The following is a 15,118-nucleotide window of genomic DNA, read 5'->3' as shown; positions in this document are numbered from 1 at the left end:
GTTTGTGTTGTCCTCATCATTTCATCATCATCCAGGAAAGTGGCGAAATTGGGCTGAGCAAAGATTGGATAATTGTACGGGCGCTGATAACCACGCAGTTGAGCGCCCCACAAACCAAACATCATTATCATCATCATCGAAAACGGCGCATATCGTATTGGTCCGCACTTCAGCAAAATCGTCGTAATCGTTAAATAGCCCAATGTAGTACAGACAGGGAAAATACTAATCGAAAAACTGTTTCAGCTTCTAGAGAGAGCCAACGGCCTTGCCGCAGTGGTGACACCGGTTCTCGTCAGATCACCGAAGTTAAGCGCCGTCGGGCTTGGCTGGCAGTTGTATGGGTGACCGTCCGAGTCTGCCGAGCGCTGTTGGCAACTGGGGTGCACTCAGTCCTTGCGAAGCCCATTGAGGAGCTGTCTGATTGAAGAGTACCGGTTTCAGTTACGAAATCTGACAACGGCCGGGAGAGCGGTGTGCTGTCCTCGTGCCCCTTCATGTCAGCATCCAGTGACGCCCAACGGCTGAGGATCGGTCGATAAAAATTAGCCTTTCCGGGGCCTTTTCCGACGTAGTTTTTTATAGAGAGAAACTGCGGAGTAAAGAATGGTTGTGTGAACGAACAATTACAGCCCACAAAAACAAAGACAAGTATACTCATGATATAGTTCAACAAACGTAACAGGGAATAAAGAGTATGATAGCAGGCAAAGAATTTTTTTTTAAATTCACTGATAAATAGATAAACCAAGATGAAGGCGTAAAATTTCCAACAGAATTACTACAGTTGCTCAGTGTCCCCAGAATGGCCCAGCATGTCTATACGACGTTGTAGAAGCGGGAATATCAACCAAAAATGAAAAAGGCAAGTAAGTATTCATATCGCGAACTCCGTTCATTTCAACTAATTCACCATTCGCTTCTAGAAGTCTCTAATTTTCCGTTAATTTTGTGTACTGTATGACAATCAATAAGGCACAAGGGCAAACATTCCAGTGCTGCATACCGAATTTAAAAGAATTGTGTTTCTCACATGAACAACTTTATGTAATGTTTTCACGTGGTGGTCAACCACAAAGCCTGAATGTCTTTGCACCTGAAAGCAAAACAAAAAACGCAGTTTGTAATAAGATACTTTGAATTAAAATTAAAGCAATTACAGCCCTCGGTGGCAAAAATTAAGTCTTTTGACATGATTTTGGCACTACTATGAGTGCCTTCATCAGAAGTAAAACATTCAAGCTGGCCCACAACATAAATAGAAAATTACGGGATTTTTTTTTTATAAAAGTATAAGTACTGACTAACAGTACAAGAAAGAGACAGTAGCTACTTACATGTCACGTATAAAATAAATATCAAGCGATGAAGCTTTAGTCACAATTTTTTTTTTAAATAGGACAAAAAATGGCTCTGAGCACTATGGGACTTAATTTCTGAGGTCATCAGTCGCCTAGAACTTAGAACTACTTAAACCTAACTAACCTAAGGACATCACAAACATCCATGCCCGAGGCAGGATTCGAACCTGCGACCGTAGTGGTCGTGCAGTTCCAGACTGAAAAAAAAAGAACACATGCAAAGCAAGCCACAATGGGCTGCTCACTCATGTCAAGCCACCGGTAACAGCAGACTGAGATGTTCGCGTTACTACGGGCAGGTGAACATTACACCAAGAGTGCCATATAGTAATCGCAAATACAAGTAGGCTACTTAACACTGAAAATATAGACAGATGACTATTAAGATGAACATTATTTAGTACATGAAGTAAAAGCAATGTTTTATTGACAGCAGCAGACATGGTAACTTCTTGTCTACGTAAGAGCATAGAAGTACAGTTTGAAGACTGAAAAGTGACTAACAGTACAAAAAAGAGACGGACCCAATGGAGCGTGCCCGCTGCGCCACGCTTCTATAGTTCAATTCTTTTATCTTGACGGCTCGCGCATGCCCGCCCAGACGCGGGAGATTGCTGCGTTGCCAGTTGCACACGACGCACGCGTCAAGAGAAGCAGCGCCATGGTATAGTATAGTTCGCAAACTTACGTTTAGGGGAGAGCGCGCAGTTTATGAAGTAAAGCCACCACGGCCGCATTAACCCTTTCGCTGCTACAGAGACGTGCTCCCCGCATTCCGCGCAATGCGCGATTTTATCACTGCACTGCTCGCCTGTGTAGACACATGGTGTTCCGACTGCTTTGACACTCTTATCATTCGATTCCACAAAAACTATTTGGCCCAAAAATTAGATTTTTACGCATCTTCTTGACTGATACCTTCCTCCCATAAATGACTTAATTTTATTTCGATGTTCAACGTAATTATTATGCAGCATTAAATATAGTAAACCACTGGAAATTTTGAAGAGTTTGCAGAGGTAAAAGTCCATAGAATATACTTTCCGTATGGTCGATTTTAGTTGCCACAATGTTGAGAATGAAATGTGGACAAGATACCTAAATTTCATATAAAATTTACTGTATAACAATATCTCATTTAATTTAAGTACCACATAGGTGTCGTATGTAATATTGAGAAATATTTCATCTTTCGCGACTGTAACAAAAGTTTTATTTACACTGGGCACGTTTGGCTTTATTTTGAAGCACTTCAATCAATCAAAAGGATGTAGACAAAATACATTAAACAAAACTGTAGACTTACAAAAACATTAGGACTTGAACATACCGTCTATCAGTGAAGTGCTCTGAGCTATGTCAAATATAATTTTTGTGTGTGGCACACACAAACAGCATTTATTTGCTAAAACACTGATCAGCCAACACAAACGTTGAATATTGTGTTACCGCAGCACAAAACTACGAAAGGTGACTTGGCAATGGAGGAGACAAAATACTGTCCACTGATGATACTTCAAAAGAGAGAAACGCGTCTGGTCTAAATAAGTCGCTTATTACAGTTGCAGAAGAGAAATATATTTCAATACCATTGGTAAAACTGTGACTGTGGAACAAAAACAAGAAAGAGAACATGAGAACCATTGTGTATGTGCCATTCATTTCATTGATTGAAGTGCTTTAAAATAAAGCCAAACGCGCCTGGTGTAAATAAAACTTTTATTACAGTCGCGAAAGATGGAATATTGCCGTGTAAACATCAAATTTTTGGGCCAAATAGTTTTTGTGAAATCGAATGATAAGTGTGTCAAAGTGGTAACACCATGTGTGTGCACAGGCGAGTGCAGTGACAAAATAGCGCACAGCGCGGAATGCGGGGAGCACGTGTCTGCAGCAACGAAAGGGTTAATGAAGAGACAAAGCACTAGAAATTTCAAAAAATTGCATTCAAACGAATAAAATTCGTGATGTAAAGCACTTCAATATTGTTTTCAAATAAAGAATATTAAGCACCACACAAGGTTCGAACTCTTAACCTTTGGCTCAACAGCCCAGCACCTTAACCATTACGCTAACGCAACTGGTTCTATAATAAACCTCCATGAGGATTCTAACATGTCACGCAAAATACTGACAAACACTGTTGGTATGACTATGAATTACTCACGCTTCGTCGAAGTACAATAGGAAATAAACAATTACCGCTGTTCTTTATTGCGAAAAAGCGGTTCGTGAGATTGATACAAACACCTTTCCTTGCTGTCGCCTGAATTAGGAGTCTTATTGCTTGTTTGGTTTAATTAATTAGTAGAATATGAAGCAGTTGGTATGAAGAATGCTTTTTCCAAACATTCTATAAAAGAAAGTCTGCTATCAAGACATTGCTTTTTTTCTATTACTTTATTTATGACTGAACGTTTCTAAAACTGAGGACACTCGTCCGTGCTCTGCACTGCGGTCGAGATCTGGCAACGTCGTTCTCTGTTCATTGGCTGACTGTGTTTTGTGACGTCAGATGCGCAGAACGAACCTAAACTCGGCCGCCAACATAAATGACGCGCACTTTAGTAGCTCTGTACCATGAACACTCCTGATGCTGCAGTATAGGACAACCGGTGGCTGCTGCTCGACCCATTTGTGCTTTTAGCCACCACGCTATGAAACCTTCATTCGTGCTTCTTCCTTGTGACACTGATAGCTGGACTTTATTTCTTGTTTTATCATTTGTTATGAGTCTTCTTTCGGTTGGAGAAATACAAGTTAAGTAAGCTCTCTGTTTACTTTGGTTAACGTGCTCGCTAATCCTTGCTGCACCTGTCTAGCTTTCCTAGGACGACTGTTGCTGCGCCACTCTATAGCTCGCCTCTCCTTACCATTGAGCTGTATACTATAATTTATTACATAAACTAGGGACAGATCGTCCTCATAATGACAGAAGTGTCGACGAGCGTAATTCGATGGTCGTTTTATGAACTGTGCTTCTCCATGAGACGTTTTTCGAGATAGCGTAGTTTTACTTACACTATCTCGAAAAACCTCTCATGGACATTCATAGTTCATAAAATCGCTCTTGTTTTATTTATCTTTTCTCTACAGTGCGTACTGTTAGCCTCACATACTCTAAAGTATGTGTGCAAATGGAATGGTGCCACGTTCGGTCTGAAATGCGACAAATAAGGATAAACTGGAGTGGCCTTATGCTGGGCACCAGAAATGTAGTAATTCAGACAACATGACACCACATGGATATGGTGTAACAATAATTGTGTTTATTCCATTGTAAGTGGTTTATAAATTATGAATACATATTTCTCAAGGCCGATTTACTTGGCTAGACACCACTCAGGAGGAACCCCTTGAGTGTGAGGCGTTGTGTTACAATATGACAGAAAAAATATTAGCTGCTAATGACTCACCATGTGCATCAGGAGGACGAGACAAAATGAGTGTCCGGGAAGCGCTGAGATCAACCTTCTATGAGATGTATGTATTACACTCCACAAAATTGACATCATCGACATTCAAGAAATGTTCAGAACAAACCATTAACTTGCACCGTGAACACACCGGATGAAAGATGGTGCACGACAGTGATCACGAAGGTTCCCTCTATCAAGATCGGTGGCGAACTCTTTGGGAGATACAATCCGTTCAGCTAGGTATCCACTCTTAATGAATGCATATAGAATCATATTGGCGCAACAGAGTGATGAGAACTGATAGAATGTGATCACATGCAACAGAATGCGAAACCGCCTGTCGTGGAGCTTATCTTGAAACTGGCTATCCTTTAAGGCATAACTGCAGATAATGCGATAATGTGTTTCATAGGCACTGAAACAACAAACATCCAGAGCCTGAATATGTCCGTTGGTTCCATGTGGTATGAACTGCATGTCTGGTCGTGCGGTAGCGTTCTCGCTTCCCACGCCCGGGTTCCCGGATTCGATTCCGGGTGGGGTCAAGGATTTTCTGTGCCTCGTGATGGCTGGGTGTTGTGTGCTGTCCTTAGGTTAGTTAGGTTTAAGTAGTTCTAAGTTCTAGGGGACTAATGACCATAGTGCTCAGAGCCATTTTTGAACTGCATGTCACACACTTTTCGGGAGGGATAGTTTGCTATAAAGGAGTACGATTTTTACACACAGACCAGGACTCAGGCAAAAGCATGTTATTTTCACCAGCCACTAGCCAAAAGCAGCGTTCATACCATAGTTGTAGTTCTTTTACGCCAGTTTTCCCACTATTACTTGCTGTGACGTAAATATTCCCTACTTCTCTTGCAAGATAACGCACACTAGAAAGAATCGTAGGGGATAGCGCACCTCCAACTTCTCGCAGCACAATTGCTATCTTTGCAGTCAATTTACCATCCTGATTAACAGTCAGCACAGTTGTATACGAATGCGTTAAGCCATTGACGTTACTTAATCTTGATATAACTATCTTGATACCTCTAATTTGCAGGGTTCCCTTCATACGCACGGCTGCAAAATACTAAAACGAATTCTTTACAGACGAATGGAAAAACTGGTAGAAGCCGACCTCGGGGAAGATCAGTTTGGATTCCGTAGAAATGTTGGAACACATGAGGCAATACTGACCCTATGACTTAGAAAATAGATTAAGGAAAGGCAAACCCACGTTTCTAGCTTTTGTAGACTTAGAGAAAGCCTTTGAAAATGTTGACTGGAATACCCTCTTTCAAATTCTGAAGGTGGCAGCGGTAAAATACAGGGATCGAAAGGCTATTTACAATTCATACAGAAACCAGATGGCAGTTACAAGAGTCGAGAGGCATGAAAGGGAAGCAGTGGTTGCGAAGGGAGTGAGTAGGGTTGTAGCCTATCCGCGATGTTATTCAATCTGTATATTGAGCAAGCAGTAAAGGAAACAAAATAAATATTTGAAGTAGGAATTAAAATACATGGAGAAGAAATAAAAACTTTAAGGTTCGCCGATGACATTGTAATTCTGTCAGAGACAGCAAAGGACCTGGAAGAGCAGTTGAACGGAATGGACAGTGTCTTGAAAGGAGCATATAAGATGAACATCTACAAAAGCAAAACGAGGATAATGGAATGTAGTCGAATTAAGTCGGGTGATGCCGAGGGTATTAGATTAGGAAATGAGACACTTAAAGTAGTAAAGGAGTTTTGCTATTTGGGGAGCAAAATAACTGATGATGGTCGAAGTAGAGAGGATATAAAATGTAGACTGGCAATGGCAAGGAAAGCGTTTCTGAAGAAGATAAATTTGTTAACATCGAGTATAGATTTAAGTGTCAGGAAGTCATTTCTGAAAATATTTGTATGGAGTGTAGCCATGTATGGACGTGAAACATGGACGGTAAATAGTTTAGACAAAAAGAGAATAGATGCTTTCGAAATGTGGTGCTACAGAAGGATGCTGAAGATTAGATGGGTAGATCACATAACTAATGAGAAGGTATTGAATAGAATTGGGGAGAAGAGAAATTTGTGGCACAACTTGCCTAGAAGAAGGGATCGGACCTTTTATGTGTTATATGTATTCTTGTTGTTGTTGTTGTTGTTGTTGTAGTCTTCAGTCCAGATACTGGTTTGATGCAGCTTTGCTTCCACTCCACAATGCACAGGACGTACCTCCCTTTCCACACGGGCAGAGAGTGCTACCAGAAAAAAAAACTAAAAAAAAAAAGCACTCGTCTCCGATCAGAAAGCCTGTGCATGATACTTAGCATGACCTCGAATCAAAATCCAATCAGTTCCCCGAATGAATCCCTGGACATGTTCGGGAGTTTTGTTCTTCGTCCCCCGTTCTTGTTACTTTCCTGTCATATCATTAGTGATCACAATTTGCAGCGTTCCCCAAGGAACGTTTAATGCTGGGTAGCTCCATCCTACTAATCTTCTTTACAGGATACCGACATTTTTGATCCCACTTCAAAAAATTCCAGGCAGCGGCAGCACTGGGCTGTCTGTGCCAACGTCCCTACCATGAACACAGTACAGTGTGTGAACGCGTCCAGGCGTGTGTTCTCTGCACTCCTGAGCCGTCAAAGATGCTACAGCTTAACGGAAGGTAGGTTTGTTCGTAACGTGAAAACATTTCAACCTCCCTGCTCGACCGTCTCATGTCCTGAGGAAACTTAGCTCCGTTCGTCAGTTGAGAGCCAGTCATCAAACGGGATGCTTCTTTTGTAGTGAAGCAGACGACTTGTAGACTGTACTTGTTCACCTTCTCTTGCTCTGGGGAAAGGTTCACGACAACCAGGCGCGGCTTAACTGGAACCGTATTGTTCATATTGTCGGGTGGCAACTATTACAAATCCTATTTACTACAGATCTGTATTACAGGCCTCGTGAGCTGTCTTATCATCGCTGAAAGCCTGAGGAGTGATTTTGTTTTGCGTCTCTTCAGGAGCCGCCAGCTAAACGCCCGCTTTACTTGGCAGTGGACTCGGCACCTCTGACGTCACAGCAGGCAGGAAGGCTACGTAAGGATGAGGTCTTTGTACTGTTTCCTGACACGACCTATCTAGGTAGTTGCTGCGAACCAGTTATCGTGTGGAAGCTAATATCAGTACTAAATGTATTACCGAAAACGCAATAGATAGCGGACGTTTCAGCTTCATGGTACGTGAGTTGAAATCAGTACGGAAGGACAAATAATCGTCCTGACCAGTAACAGAAACAACCAAAGTCAAGAAACGAGGTGACGGCTGAATCCTATAAGCCTATGAAAGCTTCAGGAGAGAGATACAAACTCCCGACCCACCCACTGGTCCAGCTGTTTATCCTGTGATGAGGACAAACGGCCTTCCAACCCCATACCAAGTGTCTGGATTCGCGCAAGCCGATAGATTTACTATCTAGTACGCCCAGGAAGCACTTGGCTGGAAGCTCATGGGGTAGTAATCATTTGACGTTGCTGGGAGCCAAGGAAACTTTAATAATTTACATCACTCCGTACATAACCTATTTTTTTCATTTAGCTTGTAGTGATTTCTAGGCAATCAGGTCTTGCAGATTCGATTTGTTCAACGAGAATCAGATGAAGCCTTACGAAAGAAACTGCCCCAGTGTCCACTTTAAGTGCTTAGTGGAAACAGTCGGAATCTAAAGTGGAATGGTCATTCAACAGTTGAAACCACCTCCTACGAAATCGATGGCTGTGGCAGACATTCCACGTCAGTTTCCTGAAGCGACGCTGAAGTAACATTCAAAATGGCTCTGAGCACTATGGGACTTAACATCTGAGGTCATCAGTCCCCTAGAGCTTAGAACTACTTAAACCTAACTAACCTAAGGACATCACACACATGCATGACCGAGGCAGGATTCGAACCTGCGACCGTAGGAGTCGCGCGGTTTCGGACTGAAGCGCCTAGAACCGCTCCGTCACCGCGGCCGGCTAGGTAACATTCAAGTAACCTACTCAATTAAGGACTTCTATTTGATACAAACAGTCACCCTATACGTCCACCACATTTGTGCTCTACAAATTATCGTGCGGTGTGTGGCGGAGGGAATGTAGTGTACCGGTGGTACAAGGGAACTACTTTCTTTACGAGCTCGAATTTTTTAAACTTTACTGTCGTAATCATTAAGCGAGGAGAAGTATATATCCTGAATCGTTCTGGAATATGAACTCTAAGAATTTTGTGAGGCAGGCCGTCTTTCTACCCAGATGTTGTAACATCTCCCACTGCATTACAATTATTTGAGTCACTGATCGCACACGGGCTTTATAATTACTACCAGTTTCGGCATTCGTCGTTGTCAGATGTATTATAGCAAATATAAAGGAAAAACTACAATTAACAACTGCATTATACCATACCTAATAAACTACAGTTCACACCTGTGTAGCCTCTGTGAGTAATGTAGCGTTGACGTGTAAGGAAACCAATTCTCGATACTATGTTTACGCTGTCGTACGTTTTTCTGTACACCACGTCCATGTCACAATTTGTAAGTTGCGGATTTTTGGTATTGGCGTCCTTATACAGGGTGTTACAAAAAGGTACGGCCAAACTTTCAGGAAACATTCCTCACACACAAAGAAAGAAAATATGTTATGTGGACATGTGTCCGGAAACGCTTACTTTCCATGTTACAGCTCATTTTATTACTTCTCTTCAAGTCACATTAATCATGGAATGGAAACACACAGGAACAGACTGTACCAGCGTGACTTCAAACACTTTGTTACAGGAAATGTTCAAAATGGCCTCCGTTAGCGAGGATACATGCATCCACCCTCCGTCGCATGGAATCCCTGATGCGCTGATGCAGCCCTGGAGAATGGCGTATTGTATCGCAGCCGTCCACAATACGAGGACGAAGAGTCTCTACATTTGGTACCGGGGTTGCGTAGACAAGAGCTTTCAAATGCCCCCATAAATCAAAGTCGAGAGTGTTGAGGTCAGGAGAGCGTGGAGGCCATGGAATTGGTCCGCCTCTACCAATCCATCGGTCACCGAATCTGATGTTGAGAAGCGTACGAACACTTCGACTGAAATGTGCAGGAGCTCCATCGTGCATGAACCACATGTTGTGTCGTACTTGTAAAGGCACATGTTCTAGCAGCACAGGTAGAGTATCCCGCATGAAATCATGATAAAGTGCTCCACTGAGCGTAGGTGGAAGAACATGGATCCCAATCAAGACATCACCAACAATGCCTGCCCAAACGTTCACAGAAAAACTGTGTTGATGACGTGTTAGCACATTTGCGTGCGGATTCTCGTCAGCCCACACATGTTGATTGTGAAAATTTACAATTTGATCACGTTGGAATGAAGCCTCATCCGTAAAGAGAACATTTGCACTGAAATGAGGATTGACACATTGTTGGATGAACCATTCGCACATGTGTATCCGTGGAGGCCAATCTGCTGCTGATAGTGCCTGCACACGCTGTACATGGTACGGAAACAACTGGTTCTCCCGTAGCACTCTCCATACAGTGACGTGATCAACGTTACCTTGTACAGCAGCAACTTTTCTGACGCTGACATTTAGGTTATCGTCAACTGCACGAAGAATTTCCTCTTCCATTGCAGGTGTCCTCGTCGTTCTAGGTCTTCCCCAGTCGCGAGTTATAGGCTGGAATGTTCCGTGCTCCCTAAGACGCCGATCAATTGCTTCGAACGTCTTCCTGTCGGGACACCTTCGTTCTGGAAATCTGTGTCGATACAAACGTACCGCGCCACGGCTATTGCCCCGTGCTAATCCACAGATCAAATGGGCATCTGCCAACTCCGCATTTGTAAACATTGCACTGACTGCAAAACCACGTTCGTGATGAACACTAACCTGTTGATGCTACGTACTGATGTCCTTGATGCTAGTACTGTAGAGCAATGAGTTGCATGTCAACACAAGCACCGAAGTCAACAACCTTCCTTCAATTGGGCCAACTGGCGGTGAATCGAGGAAGTACAGTACATACTGACGAAACTAAAATGAGCTCTAACATGGAAATTAAGCGTTTCCGGACACATGTCCACATAACATCTTTTCTTTATTTGTGTGTGAGGAATGTTTCCTGAAAGTTTGGCCGTACCTTTTTGTAACACCCTGTATAACCATAATTAGACAAATAGGTGGTGTGCTTCACAATGTATGATGTACTGAATAATATAATTTTCATAACTCAAGTGTTTTTTGATAGTATTGCTTATTTTAAAAGAACGAAGGCTATTTGGAAAGCAGATCCGATCAGTGGCATGATTATGGTCGCACGATGAGAATTAACAGACATTCAACGCGGAATGATTGTTGGAGCTAGACTCATGGGACATTCCATTTCAGAAATCATTAGGGAATTCAGTATCCAGTGATGAACAGTGTCAGCAGTGTGCCGAGTATACCAAACTACAGGCATTACCTCTCACCACGGACAACGCAGTGGCCGACCGCCTTCACTTAAAGACCGGCAGCAAAGTGTTTGCGTAGAGTTATGAGTGCTGACAGACAAGCAACAGTGCATGAAATAATCGCGGAAATCAATGTGTGGCGTACGACGAACGCATCCGTTAGATCAGTGCGGCGAAATTGGGCGTTAATGGGCTATGGCAGCAGAGGTCGACGCGAGTGTCTTCGGTAACAGCACGACGCCGCCTGCAGCGCCTCTTCAGGGCTTGTGACCATGTTGGTTGGGCCTTAGAAAACTGAAAACCGTGGTCTGGTCAGATGAGTCCCGATTTCATTTGGTAAGAGTTGGTGGTTGGCAGCAGAGATCGACGCGAGAGCCTTTGCTAACAGCACGACGTCCCCAGCAGCGCCTCGTCAGGGCTTGTGACTATGTTGGTTGGGCCCTAGATGATTGAAAACCGTGGTCTGCTCAGATGAGTCCCGATTTCAGTTGATAAGAGTTGGTTGTTGGCAGCAGAGATCGACGCGAGTGCCTTTGCTAAAAGCACGACGTCGCCAGCAGCGCCTCTTCATGGCTTGTGACCATGTTGGTTGGGCCCTAGAAGACTGAAAACCGTGGTCTGGTCAGATGAGTCTGGATTTCGGTTGGTAAGAGTTGGTGGTTCGGTTAGAGTGTGGCGCAGACCCCATGAAGCCATGGGCCCACGTTGTCAACAAAGCACTGCGCAAACTGGTGGTGGCTCGAAAACGGTGAGGGCTGTGTTTGCGTGAAATAGACTGGGTCCTCTGGTCCAAATGAACCGATCATTGATTGGAAATAGTTATGTACGGTTAGTTGGAGATCATTTGCAGCAGTTCATGTGAACTTCAACTAAGGATGACAGTGCGCCATGCCTGCAGCTCGTGGTCTTGCGGTAGCGTTCTCGCTTCCTGCGCGCGGGGTCCCGGGTTCGATTCCCGACGGGGTCAGGGATTTTCTCTGCCTCGTGATGACGGGGCGTTGTGTGTTCATCATCATTTCATCATCATTGACGCGCAAGTCGCCGAAGTGGCGTCAACTTGCAATACGGCGGCCGAACTTCCCCGCATGGGGCCTCCCGGTCAACAATGCCATACGATCATTTCATTTTCATTTCAGTGCGCCATGTCACCGGGCCACAATTGTTCACTCTTTGTTTGAAGATCATTCTGGACGGTCGAGCGAATGATTTGGCCACTCAGACCCCCGACATGAATCCCACCGAATATTTGTGGGACGTCATCGAGAGGTCAGTACGTGCACAAAATCCAGCACCGGCAGCGCTTTCGCAATTACGTACAGCTGTACAGACAGCATGGCTCAAAACTTTTGCAGTGGACATCCAACGAGTTGTTGAGTCAATGCCACGTCGAGTCGCTACACTACGCCAAGCATAAGCAGGTCCAGTACGATATTAAGAGGCATCCCACAACTTTTGCCACCTTATCGTATTTCCTGTGTGAATTTATACTTACTTCGGATTCTCCCCAAAAAAATCTTATTTTGACATCCGCCTTCCCTACGGCTCGATTTAAGAATTTACATGGTCGTTCCTCCATAGATCACTCCCAGATACGTTAACATAGCCATTGATTCCACTGATTTATCGATTATCGCGCAGTACAATTACAACGGATCTTTCCGCATATTTACGCGCTTTACATCACATTTATTTCTGTGCCGAGTTAGCTGTAATCCATCGAACGCGATGCGGGGGAATATACAAACTCCACCGGGCCCAAAAAAGCTTAATCTGATTTTTTACACATGGATACATCAAATTTACTTATCTTTTATGTGGCCTCTTATATATCGAAGTTCGTTTCGTTCAGTTTCAGCCTGTTTACTCATGTATATTGGCAAGCTGGTATGCTGGTGTAACAGAATCAGTATGATCCCCATTCTTACTTCTGCAGCCGCATGTTTCATGTCCTTTTAGCTTTCATTACCTAGGTTGGATCTATATATGTATTGTGATAATTTAAAATACGTTTTTCACTTCGTAATGATAAATGGTAAATCATCGAGTAGAACCGAGGTGATATCTGCCGTTCCGCAAGGTAGTGTCATAGGCCCTCTGCTGTTCCTGATTTACATATATGATCTAGGTGATAATCTGAGCAGCCCCCTTAGACTGTTTGCAGATGACGCTGTAATTGACCGTCTAGTAAAATCATCAGACGATCAATTCCAATTGCAAAATGATCTAGAGAGAATTTCTGTATGGTGCGAAAAGTGGCAATTGGCACTAAACAAAGAAAAGTGCGAGATCATCTACATGGGTACTAAAAGAAATCCGATAAATTTTGGGTATACGACAAATCACACAAATCTAAGGGCTGTCAATTCGACTAAATACCTTGCAATAACAATTACGAGCAACTTAAATTGGAAAGACCACGTAGATAATATTGTGGGGAAGGCCTTGTTGGCAGAACACTTAGAAGATGCGTCAGACACACTAAAGAGACAGCCTACATTACACTTGTCCGTCTTCTGCTGGAATATTGCTGCGCGGTGTGGGATCCTTACCAGGACATCGAAAAAGTGCAAAGAAGGACAGCTCGTTTCGTGTTATCGCGCAACAGGGGTGAGAGTGTCACTGATATGATACGAAAGTTAGGGTGACAGTCACTGAAACAAAGGCCGTTTTCTTTGCGGCGAGATTTATTTACGAAATTTCAATCACCCACTTTCTCTTCCGAATGCGAAAATATTTTGTTGACACGCACCTACGTTAATAAAATAATGTCAATCAGAGTTCGAACGGAAAGATTTAGGTATTCCTTTTTCCCACGCGCCATTAGAGAGTGGAATGGTAGAGAAGTAGTATGAAAATGGCTCGATGAACCCTCTGCCAAGCACTTAAGTGTGAATTGCAGAGTAACCATGTAGATGCAGATGTCCTAAGCGGGAGACAATTAAAAATGGACGCATAGTCTGAAACGTGTCCTGTACTTCGAAATAAAAGAAATATGTTGTAGCGGAGGCAGGAGGATTAAAATATCATTCTAGTATCACGTATCAGTACAACCCCTCGGGTGTCAAAGTTGACAACGGAACTGCATTTCCCGACAGACACCAATAGCGGGTGCGCGGGATCCGGCGGACGTAATGGAGCAAGCCCACTGAGCCAGCGGCTCCGTACCGTGAGCGTCCTCTTTCTCTTTTGCCACAGTATAGGACGGCCAGTGGCCGCCACTTGGACCACGCTCACTCGGAGCCTGTTCACTATGTGACGCTAAGCAGACGCTGCCTATTTGTGGCTCTTACTCCGTCATTTGTGCTTTAGTACAGAGAGCCTCACCCTTGCTGAAGTCCTACACAACAATCACGATTTCAGTATCTATCTCCGCCGAAAAGCCTATTGTCACAAATAAATACCGAAAGTACAGGATTTTCTGAGGAGTTAGAGTTACCCGAAAACTGATACAATATGTACTGCGTATCACTGAACGACCTACCTGGTTGGTGGTTCAAGGTGCTCGATCTCAGTTCCAGGTCGCCTATCTAACAGCTTCCAGGGTCAAAAATAATTTTAAATATTTCATATATTATTAAGTGAGTTTAAAAATTAAAATGTTCTCATAAGGAGCTATAATCTTAAGTTAAAGGTTTAACACAGTGAGGCAAGTATTATAGTTAGAAAATGTGTATGTACTGGAGCCAGCATATGCGAAATACTCCGTCTGTAGTCATATAGGTTTGATAATGAGAGCACTTAGCGACTTCTGGTAAATTTCAAGTATAATTTCAAACCTTTTCTTAATTTTTTCTCGCTTACTTGTTTCACGTCAAATACACACATCAAAAAAAGTTTTGCATCACCTCAGTTCTGAGAGTTCCGGAATCTGTACTGAAAATTGGAATAGAGATCA

At 43.3% G+C, this 15,118-nt stretch overlaps 1 protein-coding gene and 1 pseudogene across 1 annotated transcript in view; one reads left to right on the top strand and one right to left on the bottom strand.

Annotated features, from left to right (window-relative positions):
* LOC126176333 (myb-related transcription factor, partner of profilin-like) overlaps positions 1-15,118 on the bottom strand; it is a 38,492-nt gene that overhangs the window by 3,183 nt on the left and 20,191 nt on the right. The window lies entirely within an intron of this gene.
* On the top strand, positions 259-377 carry LOC126177786 (5S ribosomal RNA; annotated as a pseudogene).

The sequence above is a fragment of the Schistocerca cancellata genome, chromosome 3 (assembly GCF_023864275.1).
Source record: "Schistocerca cancellata isolate TAMUIC-IGC-003103 chromosome 3, iqSchCanc2.1, whole genome shotgun sequence".
Classification (NCBI taxonomy): Eukaryota; Metazoa; Arthropoda; class Insecta; order Orthoptera; family Acrididae; genus Schistocerca; species Schistocerca cancellata.
This window is presented reverse-complemented; position numbering and strand designations above follow the sequence as displayed.